Consider the following 8,481-nt stretch of genomic DNA (forward strand, 5'->3'; position numbering starts at 1 on the left):
GAGAAACATGTATCCATTCATTTTAGAGTCCATGTTCATTTAACAACCAAGAGAAATTTAAAATATTAAAGTGATGTTTTAAAGTTAATGCTTAAATTTCTTGCTAGTTAAAGAAAGCCTAAAACTTGCTATCCAGGCGATAATTAGAAGACTATCTACAGGAAAATGAGTCCTCAAGAGATCCAGACAGAGTTGTTAGATAAAAACGGGGGGAGAACTTATGGCCATTCATTCATTCAGCAAGTATTTGTTGAAGACCTTTTATGTGCCAAGCACTGTTCAAGTCACTGAAGAGATGAAAGACATAATTTATTTCAGCTTTCAAGGAACCTAAACGTGGCAATGGTGGGATGAGGATTAGAATTAAGTAGAGAGACTGTCATTAGGATAACCACTGGAATGCAAACCATAAGGTCAGCGGCTTGAGTCCACCAGTCAATCTACAGCAGAAAGATGGGGGTTTCTGCTCCTGCAAAGATTTATAGCCTCAGAAGCTGTATACAAGGTTGCTACGAGTCAGTACCTACTCAATGGTACTTAGCAATAACAACAAGAAGAAAGACAACTATCTATCTGCCTATCTTTCTCTCATCTATCTATAAACTATTACTGTTTCTGTGTGCTGTCGAGTTGGTTCTGATTCACAGAGAACCTGTATAGAGTTTCTGAGGGAAGCTGGTAGGTTTGAACTGTCGACCTTGTGGTTAGCAGTCCAGTGCTTGTCCTACAGCACCACACCAAGACTCACAACATGGAACATACAAAGTATGAATCTAGGAAAATAGGAAGTTGTCAAAAATGAAATGGAACGTATAGAGATAGATATCCTAAGCATTAGTAAGCTGGAATTGACTGAGATTGATCATTTTGAATTGGATAAAAATAAAGTTTACTATGCCAGGAATGACATATTGAAGAGGAATGCTATTCCTTGTCAAAAAGAACGTTTCATCTTTTCCTAGGTGGTAGCTGTAGATGGCAGAGGGGCAGGTCCTGGTGCTCGAAGGCCGAGGCCCTCTCCTGGGCTGCCTGGTGGCCAGTGTGGCCAAGCAAGTGCTGCTGGGCTGCAAGGTGGTGGTGGTGTGCTGTGAAGGCATCAACGTTTCTGGCAACGTCTACAGAAACAAATTGAAGTACCTGGTCTTCCTCTGCAAGAGAATCAACACCAAACCAGCCCAAGGCCCATAACAGTTCTGGGCCCCAGCTGCATCTTTTGGCGGACAGTGAGAGGTAGGTTGCCTCACAAGATTAAGTGTGGCCAGGCTGCCCGGGACAGCTTCAATGTGTTTGATAGATCCCACCCCACTATGACAAGAAAAAGTGGGTGGTGGCTTCTGCTGCCCTCAAGGTTGTATCATTCAAGCCCACTCGGAAGTTTGCCTACCTGGGTCGTCTAGCACACAAGACGGGCTGAAAGTATCAGGCAGCGACAGCCACCTTGGAGGAGAAGAGGAAAGAGAAGGCCAAGGTCCATTACAGGGAAGAAGCAAAGCTTATGAGGCTTTGGAAACAGGCTGAAAAGAACTTGTAGAAGAAGATTGACAAATATACAAATAAAAGACCCACAAACTCCTGGTCTGAGCTCAATAAAGACTGTTAGTTCCTCATTGGACTGGACTTGCCCTTCCTCCGATACTGCCCTGGGATGTAGGGACTCCTGGGCATCAGCCAGTGTCAAGGTAAGCTTAGCAGGGGCCTAGGTCACACATCTACTGCTTCCACTTCGGTTACTAACTTGTGAAGAGTTTACATACATTGGTAGCTGGAGCAACCAGTTCAGTTCTGTTGTAAGAAGTTTTGTAAAACTAACTGTAAGGAAACCTAAAATAGTAAATGGGTCATTTGCTAAACAAATTACACATGGTTTTACACTATATTCTGCAGCTGTGTTAGAATGTTCAAAAAGTTGGTATGATCCCAGGTGCTCCCAGGATTGTAAAAAGGGTATTTATTGATGTAGAGGCTGGGAGGAGCTGCCTCTACAAACACTACTCTGGCAGTTTCCCTATGTTTTGTAATTAAAAATGAAGAAATTATTTGCAACTCAAAAAAAGAAGAGCATTTCAAAATTTATCTTGAAGTACAATGCAGTCTGTGATAGGATAATATCCATATGTCTGTAAGGAAGAACAGTTAATATCACTATCATTCAAATTTAGCACTAAAGCCAGTAATGATGAAATAGAAGAATTCTACCAATTTTTTATGGTAGAATGGATATTTCAGAACACTTGATTATGCTCATGAGGAACCTGTACATAGACTAAGAGGCAGTTGTTCAAACAGAACAAAGGGACACCGAATGGTTTTAAATCAGGAAAGGCATGTGCCAGGGTTGTATTAATTAATCATGCTTTTTCAATAGGTATGCTGAGTAAATTATCCAAGTCCCACATTCATTAGGCAAATCTTCTGCACAAGACCTCTTCAAAGTGTTCAAGAGCCAGATGTCAGTTTGAGAACTAAGGTACACCTTATCCAAGTCATGGCATTTTCAGTAGCCTCATATGAATGTGAGACTTAGATAATGAATAAGGAAAACTGTAGAAGAAACGATGCATTTGAGTTATGGTATCAGGGAAGAATACTGTAAGGACCACGGGCTGCCAGAAGAACAAATACATCTGTGTTGGAAGAAGTACAACTAGAATGTTCCTTAGAATCCAGGATGGTAAGACTTCATTTCTTAAACTTCAGACATGGTATGAGGAGTGACAAGTCCCTGGAAAGGACATCATGCTTGGTAAAGTGAAGGGTCAATGAAGAAGAGGGAGACCTCCCCCACGCCTCTCCCCCTTCCCCCCCACTGAGATGAACTGCCATAGTGGCAGCAGCAATGGGCTCAATTGTAACATCAATTGTGAAGATGGCTCAGGACCCATCAAGTATTTTGTTCGGTTGTGCATAGGATCTCCATGAGTTGGAACCAATTCGATGGCATTTAACATGCACACGACACATAATAACAACACACATACTTATGATTCTGAAAACAGGCTTCTTCTCCATCTTTTATATGTTTTGTATATTTAGTCCTGTGTCCTTCCAATGTGTCTAACAAAAAGGCAGTAATGAAAGAGCAGAGATAAATAACTCCACTTTGGCAAAACTTATGATTTGTTTGTTTATCTAAGGGTGTCCCAAAATTATCAAAATGGAAAATTTAGAAATTCAATTCATTTTGATTTAAGAATTGGCATGTTACTCATGAAGTGAATTTAAGAGAAAAAGAAAGATGCTGTTAAATACAATAAAAGATGACTGGGTTTGGATATTCTGAAATTGTTGGGGATTCCTGGTAAACAGAGGAGGAGATTAAAAAAAAAAAACAACTATTAGAACTCTTGGACTTATTGTAAAGTTTCTTTTACTTGCAAACTTTGTTGTTGTTAAGTGCCATCGAGTTGGTTCTGACCCATAGTGACCCTGTATAGGGTTTCCGAGGAGCCACTGGTGAGCTTGAACCTCTGACCTTGCATTTCAAACGGCTTTGCAGTCTGGCATATTAACTCACAGCACCGCACCAGGACTCCACTTGACCTAAATTTCCATTTCCCCAAATCTTTTCTTGGAGTTTTGGTGTAGCACTGTAGGATAAGCACTGTACTACTAAGCAACAGGTTGGCAGTTCATACCCACCAGCCACTCCTCATAAACCCTATGCAGGGTCGCTATGAGTCAGAACTCATTAGACCACACCTAACAACAGCAACAGTCTTACAGCAGTTTTTTGATGAACTATGTCTTAATTTTAAGGAGTTCTGGTAGCGTAGCGGTTACGATTCGGGCTGTGAGCCACAAGATCAGCAGTTTGAAACTACCAGCTGTTCTGCGGGAGAAAGATGAGGCTTTCTGCTCCTGTAAAGATTTACAGCCTCGGAAACCCTATGCAGGGTCACTATGAGTTGGAACCGACTCCACAGCACATAACAACAACAACAACATGTCTTAATTTTACCCATCTCCTCTGTTGTTTTGAAAGTCACTTGTCCTCACCTCATGTCCTTTCCTAAGCCTGGGACAGATAATGGAGATCAGAGCAACATGCTGTCTCAACAATCTTTATGTTATGAATAAAGCCACTTTATGATGAGGTGGCCAGGAAGTCCAGGTAGGAAAAAATATTAACTTTAATAGAAAACTCTATTTTAAAATGTATTTCACAGTTTATACAGAGTGAGAAATGCTTAATTCTCACAATGTGAACTTCTAGATTGCTATGTTTGGTGGTGCAGATGTGGAGTAGGTGACCTGAGAAACTTTGTGGTCAAAATTCAGCTTTTACCTTAAAATGCCTTGTAATAATAATAACAAATGTGAGGTGCAGTAGCCTGTCTCAGCGTCCTAAGTAATTTGTTTACATCTTCTGAAACTTATGTGTTTAGTGATATAGCATATGTAACTTTTTTGATTCCAAACGTCTGCACTGCAGTTGGGGATGAAAAGTTCTAAGCGTATCTGGTAGCTTTTAATTCACAAGGGCTATTGGATTCAGAATCATAGTTTTTTAGTACTCTAACAGTCCCAGTGAGGTGCTATAGGATAAGCAATGGATTGTTAACCAAAAGGTCGGCAGTTCAAACCCACCAGCCTCTCCTACAAAACCCTATGCAAGGTTACTATGAGTTGGAACTGACTCAATGGCATTTAACAACAGCAACAATAGTGGATTTGAACTATGTAGACGTTAGTGGTAGGAAGACATTTTTAAAAATCCTGACACCCTCAATAGGCGATCAATCAGTTGATTGATTCAGTGACTTTTTGTTTTTAGAATCAACCCAAAGTATCTAATGTGGCATATATATTATTTTTTTTTATCGATGCTGTAACAAATTACCACAAAGTCTGTAGTTGAAATCTAAAATCAACATGCTGTGTTTCTTCTGGAGGCTCTAGGGTTCCTTCTGGTCCCTTGCCTTTTCTGGCTTCTAGAGGTCACTTGCGTTCCTTGACTCCTGGTCTCCTTCATAATACTCCAAATTTTTCTTCCATCATCATCTCTGAATCCGACCACCCTGCCTTTCTCCTATAAATACTTTGTATTATTTGGGTCTACTCACCAGCCTCTCCTCTGAAACCCTAAACAGGGTTTCTATGAGACAGAATTGACTGGACGGCACTTAACAACAACAACAGATACTCCAAAGAGCCCTGGTGGTTTGAATGTACCACACCCACCAGCTCCAAAGGAGAAAAACCTGACAATCTTCCTTCAAAAAGATAACAGCCTAGAAAGGCTGTTCTAGACAGGCAGTTCTACTCTGTCTCATGGAGTCACTGAGGTAGAGAATCAATTTGACATTTGACAGTACCTAACAAAAACAACAACATACAAATAATCCAGGATAATACTTCTATGCCAAGATCTTTAACTGAATTATACCTTTAAAGTCCCTTTTATGATGAAAGGAAACATAGTGCAGGGTTAGAACATGAACATTTTTGGGAGTCCATTTTTCTGTTTGCCACAGCATACCAGGACCTGCAAGATCCCGTCTACTTCATCTGACCTCACATCTCCCTCCCCTTGTGAACCAGCTACACTGGGCTTCGTTTCTTGAATGTTGCATGAGCTATCCTGTCCCTGGACTTTTGCATTTGTTTTCTTTGCCTGGACACTTCTTTCATTTCTGTTCCCCAGTTTAGTATTATTCATCCTTCAGATTTCTGTTCAAATGTCATTCCTGTTGGAAAGTCTCCCCTTACCTGCCATTATCCCCTCTATTCACATCATGTGCCTCTCTTTCATGATGTTTATCATTTTGTGTCATTATTCACTTATGTGTGTGACTATTTGATTATTTGACTCCTGCACAGGACTTCACGAGACTATATTCCCTTTTAGTTATCATTATATTCTCAGTATTAAATAAAGTGCTTGGCTTATAGAACATGTCTTATAAATGCTTGCTGAATCAATAAATGAATGAGGAATTACATTAGGTATGTTTATAGTATGCATAAAACACTTAGCAGGGTGTCCACTATGCATTAAAAAAAAAAAAAAAGCTGCTAGATTTCTCTTTAGAAATATCCCCCAATTATAAATATATGGCTCATTTTAATACATTTTTTTCTCTTTTACTTCATAATTAATTGGATTTTATTTTGGACTTCTTTAGTTAACTTCCTGGATGAACCTGAAGGTCACTTCCTCTTGTGCCTTAGCTTTCTTGAGAACGGGCACATAGACAGCAGTTGCTGCTTCAACCCACCACTAGGGAAGAATGAATGCTAACAGATGTGAGGTGGGAATGTGTTTTTGAAGAAATAATTCTTGAACTGAGTAAATCTAAGAACATTGGTATTAGGTCTTAAATTCTCCTCCTTTTCTTTTTTTTTTTGTTCTGCAAAGAGGTCACTGTCTTGTCAGTCCACTCTAGCTTCAATGCCTTTGAAATGGTAGGGCAAGAACATCTATTTAAGTTTTTTATGTGCTGGGCATTTCACATATACTCTTTCATTAAATTTTTGGATCACCCAATTGAGATAGATATTTTGATTCCCACTTAATGGATCAGGAAATTGAGGCCTAGAGAGATTAAGAAATTTCCTTTGTTGTTTGTTTTTGTTGGGTGTCATTGAGTCGGTACTGACTCATAGTGACCCTATGTACAACAGAACAAAACATTGCCTGGTCCTGGGCCAACCTCACAATCTTTACTATGTCTGAGCCCAATGCTGCTGCCACTGTGCCAATCCATCTTGCTGGAGATTTTCCTCTTTTTCTCTGACCCTTCATTTTACCAAACATAGCCTTCTCCAGGGACAGGTCCCTCCTGATAATAAATCTGAAGTGTGAAAGGCCAAGTCTGGCTATCCTGGCTTCCAAGGAATACTCTGGCTGTAGTTCATCCTACATAGATCTGTTTGTCCTTTTGGCAGTCTATGATACTTTCAATATTCTCCTCCAACATCATAACTCTAATGCATCATTTCTTCTACAGTCTTCCTTATTCACTGTCCAACTTTCACATGCATTTGAGATTGTTGAAAATACCATGGTTTGTGTCAGGAGGCACGCCTGAGTCCTCAAACTGCCATCTTTGCTCTTAAACACTTTAAAGAAATCTTTTGCAGCAAAATTTCCCAATGCAATACAACCTTTGATTTCTTAACTGCTGCTTCTGTGAGTGTTGATGGTTGATTTGAGCAAAATGAAGTATTTGACAACTTCAATCTTTTCGCCATTTATATGGATGTTGTTAATTAGTCCAGTGGTGAGGATTCTTATTTTCTTTACACTGAGATACAACCCATACCATTTTTTTTCTTCACCAGTAAGTATTTTAAGTCCTCTTTGCTTCCAGTAAGCAAGGTTTTATCATCTGCATAGTGCAGGTTGTTAATGAGTCTTGATAGAGTACCATTAAATAAAGGTCGCTCTTTTACCACCTGGAAGACTTAGTTTGTTCCTTTTGACTTGGATTGTTTTAGTTTGATTGAAGCTGTGGCAACAGATCTTACACAAATTAGAGTTAGGGAGCAACTCTCCTCTCCAGAATGTTTGCCTACTCTGACTTGCATAGGATCTGAAGACATGCTGGGAAGTAATTTGAAATAATATGAACTCTCACACTGATTAAATATATCTGGTGGACTAGGGTAACCCTTGCGGGAAAGAGATGAGGCTTTTTGCTTCCACAAAGATTTTAAAAACATCAGAAACCCTATACAGGTTCACTATGAGTTGGAATGTGTGGTGCTGTAGGATAATTACTGGACTGATAACTGCAAGGTAGGCAGTTCAAACCCATCAGTCAGTCTTTGAAAACCCTATACAGGGTCGCTTTAAGTGGAAACTCGACAGCACTTAACAACAACAACATGAGACGAAACCAACTCGACAGCACTTAACAACAACAACAACAACAAGGTAACCCTAGTCCTAGGGAAGGACATGCTTAGTACTTAGGTTGAAAGAACTGAGGAAAAAATTCAAGCCTCTTCTTGAAATGTTGAAGGAGTCTATGGACAAAATAGTAAACCACGCAGAAAACATCAAAAGAAGATGGAAGAATGCACAGAATTACTGTATGAAAAAGAATGGCTCTATACTCAATCACTCCCAGAAGTAACATATGATCAAAAACTGAATGATGATATTGAAGGAATAAGTCCAAGGCATTGGCAAAAAACAAGGCACCAGGAATTGGTGGAATACAAATTGAAATGCTTCAACAAATTGATGCAGCACGGGAGGCACTCACACATCTATGCCAACAAATTTGGAAGATAGCTACCTGGCCAGCTGATAGGAATAGATCCGTATTTGTGCCCATTTCAAAGAAAGGTGACCCAACAGGATGGAGAAATCATGGAATAATATCATTAATATCACATGCAAATGAAATTTTGTTGAAGATAATCCCAAAATGGTTGCAGCTGCCAGGAATCCAAGTTGAAATCAGAAGAGTATCTTGGCTGAAAACAAAGAATTCCAGAAAGATGTTAACTTGTGCTTTATTGACTGTGCAA

The 8,481-nt window shown here is 39.7% G+C and overlaps 1 pseudogene; it reads left to right on the plus strand.

Annotated features, from left to right (window-relative positions):
- Positions 1–975: 975 nt before the first annotated feature.
- LOC102820009 lies at positions 976–1,581 on the plus strand (annotated as a pseudogene).
- Positions 1,582–8,481: the final 6,900 nt, after the last annotated feature.

This window comes from Chrysochloris asiatica, unplaced genomic scaffold (assembly GCF_000296735.1).
Source record: "Chrysochloris asiatica unplaced genomic scaffold, ChrAsi1.0 scaffold00077, whole genome shotgun sequence".
Lineage (NCBI taxonomy): Eukaryota > Metazoa > Chordata > Mammalia > Afrosoricida > Chrysochloridae > Chrysochloris > Chrysochloris asiatica.